We start from the raw sequence: 11,498 nt of genomic DNA on the forward strand, positions 1-11,498 counted from the left end.
GCTTTCCTTGTTGATCCCTCCCATCTTCCACTCCCTGTATGCTTTGTGCTTTTTCTTCATCACCTCTCAGAGATGCTTGCTCATCCAGCTTGGTCTGCAACTCCTGCCTATGAATTTTTTCCCCTTACTTGGGATGCAGGCTTCTGATAGTTTCTGCAGCTTTGATTTAAAGTAATCCCAGGCCTCCTCCACCTTTCGATCCATAAATTCTTCAGTCCAATCCACTTCCCTAACTAATTTCCTTAATTTTTGAAAGTCAGACCTTTTGAAATCAAAAACCCTCGTCACAGATCTATTTTTGTTTATCCTTCCATTTAGTTTGAACTGAATTAGCTCATGATCGCTCGAACCAAGGTTGTCCCCAACAACCATTTCTTCTATGAGGTCCTCACTACTCACCAAAACCAAATCTAAAATGGCATCCCCTCTAGTCGGTTCAGCAACTACTTGATGAAGGAATCCATCAGCTATCACATCTAGGAAAATCTGAGCCCTATTATTATTATTAGCACTTATCCCTCAGTCTATATCTGGGAAGTTAAGATTTCCCATTATCACACAGTTGCCATTAGTATTTACTTTATTAAAAACATTAAAGAGGTCTCTATCCATATCCAAATTAGATCCCGGCAGTCTATAGCACACCCCAAGCACTATCCCAGGGGAGGCTTTAGTAGTTTTCTTCCCCAAAGTGATTTTTGCCCAGACTCTGTCTTATCCATTCCATCGCTTCTTATTTCTTTACAATCTACCTCATCATTGATAGACAATGCTACTACACCACCTTTGCCTTTATTTCGGTCTTTCCTAAACAGCACATACCCTTCCATACCTGAACTCCAGTCATGACCACTATTCCACCATGTTTCTGTTATCCCTACAATATCTCGTTTCACTTCCTGCACCAGTAGCTCTAGTTCCTGCATTTTGTTACTTAGGCTCCTCGCATTGGTGTACAAACATCTTAATTTTTGCTGTTTGCCCTCAATCACATTCTGTACCCGATTAGGCACTGACATTCTACTGCCAGTATGACCTATTAGACTGGTATCCACACTGCCCTTCCTCCTTATGTCCATTCTCCTACTCACAGCTGTTTTCTTCCCTCTCAATATTAAAATCCGGTGTGGAGATTACCTGGACATCTTCCAACCATCTCCCCCCGAATTCCTAGTTTAAAGCTCTCTTAATCAGTTGTGCCAGCCTCCATCCGAGAAGTCTATTTCCTTCCCTACTCAGATGAAGTCCATCCGGAGAGAACAGTCCTCTGTCCATGAATGCCTCCCAGTGGCCATACATCCCAAAGCCCTCCTTACAGCACCACTGCCTGAGCCATCTGTTGATAGTCATAATCTTGTCACACCTTTGTTGCCCACCTCTAGGAATAGGCAGAAACCCACTGAAGATCACTTGAGCCTCAATTTCCTAAAGCTTCTTCCCCAGCCTGGCATAGTCTTCCTTGATACATTGCAATGAGAATCTATCGGTATCATCTGTTCCCACATGAAGGAAGATCAGTGGATTCACAAACACACACACACACCTCCTGGTGCTGGGAGGGGAAGAGGAGAAAGGACAAAAGATGCAAGAGAAGAAGAGAAAGGAGGGAGGAATGGAGGAAAAGGTGAAATAAAAAGGACAAACCCTCATGTCCCCAGTGATTCTAAGAGACAGAATTTAGGTGCGGAATAAAATTCTGCCTCCTTAAGCTTGTGTTTTCCACACCTAGAATTCAACTGGCACCAGATGGATCCGACTGAAGAGGTTTCAGACCTGAGGAGGCTCTTACCTTCTCAAGGGACATCTGTTTTCTACCAATAAATCAATGAAAGGAAAGGAGAAAACTCTACAGAGGTTCCCCCTGGTGCTCACATACGTGACCCCTGATCCCCTCTCAGTCCTCATGGAGAGACCTCGAGAAGGAGACTCGCTGAAGTGAAGCCACAAGGGTCGCCGAGGTTTCCCTGGCCCCTCCCCGTCCTGCCTGGCTGATGTCAGCGTCTGTCTGTGAGGTCACCATCTCCCCACCACCTTTGACCAATCGGCTGAGCTCCTGCAAAAGGCCTGTGTGATGTCACTGCTACCCCCTTCCCTTGCTGTGCTCATGTCCTGCCACTGGCCAGACACGTTGGAGGTTTGAGCTGCTCCCTGGGGATCGCCCCACTCAATGAGGGTTCATTCTAGGAACAGGGCAGCATTGACTTTTTGTGGGCCTGGCACCAAACATATTTGTGGGCCCCCCTGGGGAATGAAGAGGCCGGGGCAAGAGCACAGCGGGCAGGGTGGATTTGATTTAAATCACTCGTCAGGAAGACTCCATTTAATCATGGTTTTCTACATAAAAGTGCATTTTTGTTGGTTTTTATAACCTTAATACATATTCGTCACAACTCAGAGTTCGATGTAGGTTTCACTTTTAGAAGGGAAACACTATATATTTTTAAACCGTGATTTATTTTGAAAACTTTTCAGATGAGTTTTACAGCTATGTCACAAAATGAATGAGTGTTTGGTTATTTCATTTACCAAAGGTAACTGAAGCAGAGATTTATGAAGTTATTGGGAGGTGGACTCTCTCCAGTTCAACAGGTTAATCATTAATATTTGGAGGATTTTCTTGCCAGGCTGTATTAGGAAGAGATCATCCCCAGACAGATATTTAAATTGTTTTATTTAACTAAAACAACTATGTGAAGTATTCTGGATATTCTTCTTCAACAGCAAACATAATAGTTTAACAAAAAGCATATGTCCCTCATTCTCACGTTTATCTCCAGACTTCTTTTCCTTGTCCAGATCTATTCTGCCCCCAACAATCTTCTATTCATTAAAAGAAAAGGAGGACTTGTGGCACCTTACAGACTAACCAATTTATTTGAGCATAAGCTTCGTGAGCTACAGCTCTATTCATTGAACTTTTTGAAACTTTTCACTTTTAAAGAGAGGTAAGGGGTTGACCCTGTGTCCACATATTTGCAGAGGGACAATAGAGTTGAGGTCTGTTATTTCTCACTTCTCTATATTATTTATTTATTTAAAACATTTTTGCTGTTAACAAGCACGTTACCTCTGGAGACACAAATCCACAGTTTGAGAACTGCAAAACTAAACATCTCTGATGTACCTTAATTAAAACAATCTTTAGATATTTTTTCCTCAAAAATCCAATTTAAATTAAAAAAATCAGATTACTTGATTTTTTAAAAAAAGTCATTGATTTTTATCCACCCTCAAAGTTGGCATGAGGAGCAGGGGGAAGGATTGGTCCCCAGCTGGAGTGAGGCAGGGGACAGGGGCAAGATGAGCACAGAGGGGGATGGGGGGAGGATTAGTCCCTGTGACTGGAGCAAGGCAGGGGCTGAGGGCAAAAGCACAGTGGGGCAGGAGCTAGGATTGGTCCTTGAAGCAAGAAAGGGGCCGGGGGTAAACTTGAAGCACAGCAGGTCTGGGGAGGGGGTAAACAGGATCCCCCCCACTCCTGCCCACATAGAGTGTGTACCTACCTTCTCCCTGGTCTAGCCCATTCTCTTCGTCTCGCTCTGCACTGAGCTGAGGGTGGGGGTGCACTGAGCACAGGGCTGGGGGTGAAGGAGCAGGCTGGGGGTTGGGGTGCAGGGTCTGAACAGGAGGTAGAATGAGGGAGGGGGCTCAGGGTTGGGGCAGGAGGTTGGGGGTGTGGAGTGCTTACCTGGGGCAGCTCCCATTAGGTGCGAGGGGTGCAGGTTGATATGTGGGCGGGGAGGGTGCAAGAGCTCCAGTTTGGTGCTCAGGGTGGGGGTGGGGATGTGTGGGAGGTGCAGGAGTCAGAACTGGGGACTGGGTGTGTGTGAGGGGGGTGCAGGAGTCAGGGCAGGGTGTGTGAGGAGGGTGCACGAGTCAGGTCTGGGGCGTGCAGGAGTCAGGGCAGAGGGCTGCGAGTGTGGGAGAGGGCTGCAGGGCTCAGGGCTGGGCAGGTGCGCTGGAGTCGTGGGGGTGCTCCCAGCCCCCTGCCCTGAGCGGTTCACAGGAGGGAGCTGGAGGGGGTATACCCCGATTCCACCCCCTTCCTCAAGGCCCTGTCCCTGCCTCTTCTCCACGTCCCCCTCTCTCTGCCCAGCACACCGCGGACCGGGGCAGGGTGCGGAGGTGGGGCGAGTCTGCAGCGAGCTGCAGGGCGAGGTGGGAACTTGGCTGCCAGCAGCCTCGGAGCAGCAGGACTGAGCCCGGGGCGCAGCCCCACCAACCTTCTCCCCCGCAGGAGAGAGCGGGGGCGGAGAAGAGTGGCTGGGCCGGGGCCCCCCTACCCCAGACTCCCCCGCCCCCCATCTCCAGCAGTCCGGCTGCCCCCCCTTTTTTTTTTTGCGCTTGGGCCGACCCTGATTCGGGTGTGCTTGGGCCCACCCCATGCGCATGCCTCTGAAGCTAGCATTATTGTGTGATCCTTGACAACCCCGGAGCTGTGCTGCCCCTGAGTAGTGTGAGCGGGAATTGTGCTTTTTCACACTGCTTGTGAACACACGGGGGTCTAGCTAGCCGGCTTTCAGCTCCCCAACTATAAAAAGTGATCAAGCCCTTCCTGTACCACAAACCCAGGGCCTTGAAGGGACGGGTCAGCGTGGAGAATTCAGGGCTTGCGAACAGGGGGACACTCAGCAAAACACAATTTTGATTAGTAGAAGGTGTGACTTGAAAGTGGATTAGTTAAATGGCATCGAACCCCTCACTAAGCCCATCAAAGAACTGACCTTACATAGCGCATCAGAGCTCAAAGCTATTTCTTTATGTTTTTTGGGAGAAAGCTCCATATTCCACAGTCCACACCCCTCTTCAAATGAGAGTTTTGGGGAGGTTGCAGAGAGGTTCCCTGTGCCTCTCTGGTGACTTGGCTTCTGGATTCTCCTGGTCTTTACCTTCTCTTGCTCCTGCAGTGTTGATTTTCTCTCCTTCACCATCCTGCAACCTCCTCCTTCTCTTCCTGTTGAAATAGCAGCAGCAGTTGCTCTGGTATCTTAGACCTTGTCTACTTCCTGGAACAGTGGGGGGCCTATCCCCATTGGCCTATATACAGCCCCCCTGTGTAACCCAGATGTGGCTGCATCTTAGTACCAAGACACCAGGGGTCACGGCACCAGTGGAGATGGCACACACAGGCCACTGCCCTACGTGGCCACCAAACTGTGCCCTGTTTTAGCTGGCTACCACACTTCACTGCCCCAAGACGTGCGGTACACGCAGGCTACACAAGAGGTACACAAAACCTGTTCTCAAACTGGGCACCAGGGGTCACTGCAGCACTGGCCGGGGCGACACATGCAGGGCACTGCCTCACGTGGCCACCAGGAGTCACTGCTGCAATGGTGGGGGGGGGAATGATAAACAGGCCACGGCCTGAAGTGGCCACTACCACAACGGTGTGTGTCTGTCTGTTATGGGAGGGAGATACCAGTAGGGCACTGCCACACCAGGCCACCACGGGGAGGTCACGGCTCTAATTAGTAGATACACACATCAGGCAGTGCCTCAACTGGCCAACAGAGGACACAACCTCAGATGTGGGAGTGTGGGGAGAGAAGAGGAAATCAAAGGCCACTGCCTCACTTAGCCACCAGCAGTCACTACCCAAATAGGGGATGTCATAAAAATAAAGGGAAGGGTAAAACTCCTTTAAAATCCCTCCTGGCCAGAGGAAAAATCCTCTCACCTGTAAAGGGTTAAGAAGCTAAAGGTAACCTCGCTGGCACCTGACCAAAATGACCAATGAGGAGACAAGAGACTTTCAAAAGCTGGGAGGAGGGGGAAAAAACAAAGGGTCTGTGTCTGTCTGCATGCTGCTTTTGCCGGGGACAGAACAGGAATGGAATCTTAGAACTTTTAGTAAGTAATCTAGATAGATATGTGTTAGATTATGATTTCTTTAGATGGCTGAGAGAAGAACTGTGCTGAATAGAATGACTATTCCTGTGTGTCTTTTTTGTAACTTAAGGTTTTGCCTAGAGGGATTCTGTATGTTTTGAATCTAATTACCCTGTAAGGTATCAACCATCCTGATTTTACAGAGGTGATTCCTTTACTTCTACTAAAAGTCTTCTTGTAAAAAAACTGAATGCTTTTTCATTGTTCTCAGATCCAGGGGTTTGGGTCTGTGGTCACCTATGCAAATTGGTGAGGATTTTTACCAAACCTTCCCCAGGAAGTGGGGTGCAAGGGTTGGGAGGATTTTGCAGGGAAAGACGTGTCCAAACTACGTTTCCCAGTAAACCCAGTTAAAGTTTGGTGGTGGCAGTGGAAATTCCAAGGGCAAAGGGTAAAATTAATTTGTGCCTTGGGGAAGTTTTAACCTAAGCTAGTAAAAGTAAGCTAAGGAGGTTTTCATGCAGGTCCCCACATCTGTACCCTAGAGTTCAGAGTGGGGAAGGAACCTTGACAGGGGAGACGAACACACACGCACAGGGCACTGCCCCAATTGTGGGATATATAGAGGGTATTGCCCCACGTGTATGCCAGGGATTAGTGCCTGCCATAGCTGGCCACAGAGGGGGTGGGGGGCTACACACAGGGAACTGCCCCACTTGGCCACCAGTGCACATCCCTAGTGGGGGAGTGATGCGCACCAGAAACAGGGCTCACTGCCACAAGGGGGTTGGAAGATACCCAGGGTACTACCTAACATGGCCACCCAGGCACCCTGCCACCTTGGGGGAGGTGAAGAGAACACCTAGAGCACTGACTCATCTGGCTACCAGTGGTTCCTGGCCAGCAGGGGTCACTATCACAGTGCTGGGGGGGGAGATACACATAGGGCACTATCCCACCTGGGCAGCAGTTGTCAGTGCCCCAACAAGAGCAATATTCACCATGCACTGCCTCACCTGGTCACCAGGGGACCCTGCACCCTGACACCGACCCACACATACCCCCGGTGAGCAGGTGTGTGCCTGTGTGTTACCCTACACTTTAAGGAATGAGGCAAAGGCTAATTTTATTTAAATTTCTGATGGCGAAAGCTCTGAGTTACAACCCTCGCCTTGCTGAGCACCTGCCCATAGCCAGAGCAGTGTCCCTGATGACAGCAGAAACCCCAGAACAGAGACCCAAAAGGGAAGCAGCTTTTAGGTGAAGCAATGACAGACTCTGGGGAGGGGTTCTGGGGAAGCAGAGAAAGACCAACTAACCAGTGGAACTGTTGGAAACCCAGTACTGGGCGTCGACCCCGAGCGGGGCTTTTGGGTGCTGCAGTAATGGAGCCAGGGATGATAAGGGGGTTTCTAGGCATCTCTAATCCCAGCCCCACTTCCCCTGTGCCCAAAGCCATGACCACAAATCCCCTCTCCGTCTCAGACCCCACAGTCCCAAAGACATGACTGGCCACTCATGCTGTGACCCAGTTACACCAATGAAGTCTCCCCAAACTCTCTAGGAAGATACGGGGTGGGAGGGGCAAGCCACTTAGCGCAGTAGGGCAGAGACAATGGCCACAGGCAGATAGACCCAGCCTAGCCCAGAGGAGACTGGGGGAGGGGGAGCAGAGGAAGAGGATGCAGGCAACTGAACATAACAAGTGTCCATGAAAGGAGAGAGAGAGTTTGAGTGTGAGTTGGCCAACACAGTAGAGAAGACAGAAAGAGAGAGAAAACTAGGAGGAAGGAAAGAAACTCAGAATCGGGAGTCACCCTCATGGATTCAGCCTTCTGCTAGGGAGCACACCCCACTCCTGTCCAGAGAGATGATCAGCCCCCGCAAATGGCAACATCATCTCCCTTGAAGCCACAGCTAGTCAGGAAACCCACATCCAGCTAACGGGAAGTCCCTGCTTGGAGCCAGGGGGGCTGTGACCAGAGCCCTCCCCAAACCAGACACTTACCTCACTGACAGCGACAGCTGCTTCGCTCCCAGCTGGACAGGTCTTGCCTGGCATCAACAGGATTCACGCTGTCACTGCTCTCGCTCACTTTCCATCTCACCTCAGGGCTGGACTCCATCCTCATGACTTCTTTCACCTTGGTATTAAACAGAACAAAAGAGGGAAAGAAAAAGCAATGGTGGCGAGGCTCCTCTTCTCGCTCCTCCTGCACCCCAGGGCTCTGGCTTCAACCCTCCTCCCATTATGCCATCACAGATACAATTAGAAATCCCCCCTCTGCACCTGCACCCAAAGGAGTCACTCTGCACAGGAGACGATTGTCTCTTCCCCTGCCCTTAATACCACGCGCAGCTCATGGCCTCTGAAGAAAACTAACCTGGGAAGAGCTGAGGAAGAGAGTGCCGTCATCGCTGACTCACACCCAGTGCTGGGAAAGGCAGAAAGCTCAGGACTGTTCATCTCTGCTTCCGGGATGTCCAGCCTGCTCAGCTCCACTTCTTCCAGCTTCTCCTCTGCCTGGAGCTCCTGGGCGACTCATCTGCAAGCGCAGGAAATAACCGATGAGCGAGGCAGCCCTGCCCACAGCTCTACTGGTGCGCAAGAGCTCGGCCTCCCTCCGTCTCCCACATGCTCTAGAGCAGCCCCACGCGATGAAAAGAGACAGAGCCAACCGGCTGTGTGGCCAGGCACCCCACCTCCCCCATTGTCGCCTCCAGGACCCGCTATGATTCTCTTCCCTCCTGCTAGATGGTGCAGGCTCTCGAGACCAAGCCTGTGGGGATCAATGTGCACTTCTCCTGCCCATGCCCTGCAGTAGGAGGCAGTAAAAAGAGAGAGAGGGTGAGCTGGACAGGTCTTGCCTGGCATCAAGACACACACACACTTACACACTTCTTTTCCCTTGGTGCCAACCACAACGCAAGAAGGAAAAACAAAAGTTATCATCACACTCTGCCGTGATGGCGGGGCTCTTCTTTTCGCATCTCCCACACCCCAGGGCTCTACCCTGAACCCCCTTCCCATGATGTTCTCGGAGCTACAATTAGAAGCACCCCAGTGCACCTGCACCCAAAATAGTCACTCTGCACAGGAGACGCTTGTCCCTTCCACTGGTCTTAACCCCGCAGAGCCCCGGGTCCAGCTAGGATGCACCTTATTATTCTTGAGTACTGGGGCGCTCGTCCTCTCCTTCCTATCCCTCTTGTACTCCATCTGTGAGAGAGGACAGGGAAGTGTTACAGACACAGACACCCTCCCCCAGCTCTCTGCACCCTGGCTCACACCTGGTTGTCTCCCCAATCCTTGGCATTGTCCAGCATGTCTCCCTCCACAGAAGGCACCTGGCCTCGTCTTAGACGCCATCTTCATATTGCTCTTCTCCTTCCCACCTCCCATTCCAGACACTCCATCGCATCCACAGGGCTCCCAAACTGTGTCACCTTCGGCCAAAAACCACACCCCACCCTGAGGGAGCAAAGAGTCTTTGTGAGCCTAGCACACACCAGACAGGAAAAGATTCACATCCACACCCAGCCCAGCCACATTGAGAGCTTGCCCCCCCCCTTCCTGGCCACAGGGCCACGGGGCTCATGGATGGAGAAGTTTGGTGGACTGTGGGGGCTGAAGGACTAGCTCAGCGTGTGAATGAGTGATCAGGATATATGTGGGGGGCAGACTGTGGGGTTGAGGTGTCCAGGAGGACCCAAGGGAAGGGAATAGGGGAATTCGAGGTAGAGGAGGGAAGGGTTACCAAGGTGCACTGTGGGAATAGGGGATTTAGAGACCCCAGAGGGGACGGGTGGGGGCATGTTTGAGGGCCCCATGGTGGCTGAAAAGGGGAATCTGGCAGGTTGGGGGGTAGCAGAGATTGGCAATGAGGAACCTGGCACACTGGGGATGGACTGGGGGAGGGGTGACAGGAAAGGGGGGCCAGCAATGGGGAAAGGGGTGGGAGTCCGTTGGGGTGGGGTGCTGAGGATGGGGGGAGGAGCTTGGGGGCAGCAGCACATTTTGGGGGACGCTGGGGGCCGAGGGATGAGGAAAAGGTTTGGGGTGGACTAGGGGGGAGTTTGGGGAGTGGGGTCTGAGGGATCCCCTGGATGGAGGGCAGGGCTGGGGTGGATGGGGGGATAGAGGGGCCCATGGGGGGGCTGGAGGGGATGTCGGGGGCCAATGGCTGAGGAGAGTGTGTGGGGGACTATGGGAGGGTTGGGGGGGCTGAGGGAGCGCATGGGTGGGGGAGGGATCAGGGGGCACAGACACGGACTGGGGCAGGGCGGGGTTGTGGCCGGGCCGCTTGTGGCATGCGGGTGACACGTCGCTAAGGACGGGAGGGGGACACGTTCCTCCCACGTCACCCTATGCACCTGCTGAGATAGCAGGTCATGCGGGTCGGAAGTGAGGGGCACCGGCAGAGCAGCGAGTGGGGAGCTCAGGGCTGGGAGAGCAGGGGCTGTGGGTCGGGAGTGAGGGGCACCGGCAGGCAGTGACTGGGGATCCCAAGGCTGGGACAGTAGGGGCTGCAGGCAGAGGTGGATTTACAATCAAACACACAGTTCCCTGTCTCATTATTAAGGATCCGTGACCCTCAGGGAGGTTGTGGAAGTGACGGATTCTGTGACTTCCTGTGACCTCCACGACTTCTGCAGCGGCCATTGTGGCTGACTCCAGGGCCGCCCAAGCAGCTGGCCCCAGGGACCACCAGAGCAGCGGCCAATGCAGCTGGCCCTGGGGACCATTTGAGCAGTGGTCCTGGAGGCAGCGGGAGCAGCTGCAGCTCAGTGGCTCCCGGCAGCTGTCCTGGGGGCAGTGGGAGCAGCTGCTCAGCCCCTGGGGCTCCCCCCCTGTGGTGGCAGCTGGACCCCAGGGCTTCTCCCCTGGTAGCTGGTGCTATGGGGCCCCCCAGACTCCCTCCCCACACAGCTGGTGCTGCAGACTCGTTGGGATCCCCTCCCTGCAAGATTCAATGAGGGGTATCTATGGTATAAGTCATGGACAGGTCACGGGCAATGATTTTTTGTTTCTTGCCTGTGACCTGCCCATGACTTTTACGAAAAATACCTGTGATTAAATCGTCGCCTTACTCATTGTCAATAAAATAAATTGAAACACTTCCACCAGCAAGTGGATTTAGCCCAGGACCCTCAGAGTCAGCAGCTGTTAACCCCCCACTGAGCTCTCTGTCAGGTGTCCCAGTGCTGGAAGCCTCCTGTTTACACCCTAAGGAAGCGTTTTTGCACCGGGGGGCTGATATTTTGGACTGGACACTGTAGCAGGGAAAGGTGCTGCTGTGCTCCAGAAAACAAGCCACCTCTGCACAAAGAGGGAGAAAAGGACCTGCCAAAGCCCGGGATTGAACCAGGGACCTTTAGATCTTCAGTCTAACACTCTCCCAACTGAGCTACTTCGGCAGCTGCATGGTGTGCCTTTGGCCTGCTGCTGCTCTGTCCGGGATGTTTTTGTCAGCCTTGGCACACAAAAAGGACGTTGTTGTGAGCGGCCCATGAAGGCAAGACTTGCTTTTGCCTGCCTTGCTCAGCTTGACTTGCTTCCTCACCCCATTCCTGCCTCAGTTCCTAGGTTGACCTGGTGGCCGAAGCAGACTGGGGGCCAGTCGCCCATGGAGGAAGTTGAGCTGGACCCTGAGCTAGACTAGACC

At 52.5% G+C, this 11,498-nt stretch overlaps 1 non-coding gene across 1 annotated transcript; it reads right to left on the bottom strand.

Moving 5' to 3' along the window:
* Positions 1 to 11,177: 11,177 nt before the first annotated feature.
* On the bottom strand, positions 11,178 to 11,250 carry TRNAF-GAA (transfer RNA phenylalanine (anticodon GAA)). The gene has a single exon. It is a non-coding gene; the product is annotated as a tRNA-Phe (tRNA).
* Between the last annotated feature and the right edge of the window lie 248 nt (positions 11,251 to 11,498).

Source organism: Eretmochelys imbricata, chromosome 12 (assembly GCF_965152235.1).
Source record: "Eretmochelys imbricata isolate rEreImb1 chromosome 12, rEreImb1.hap1, whole genome shotgun sequence".
Lineage (NCBI taxonomy): Eukaryota > Metazoa > Chordata > Testudines > Cheloniidae > Eretmochelys > Eretmochelys imbricata.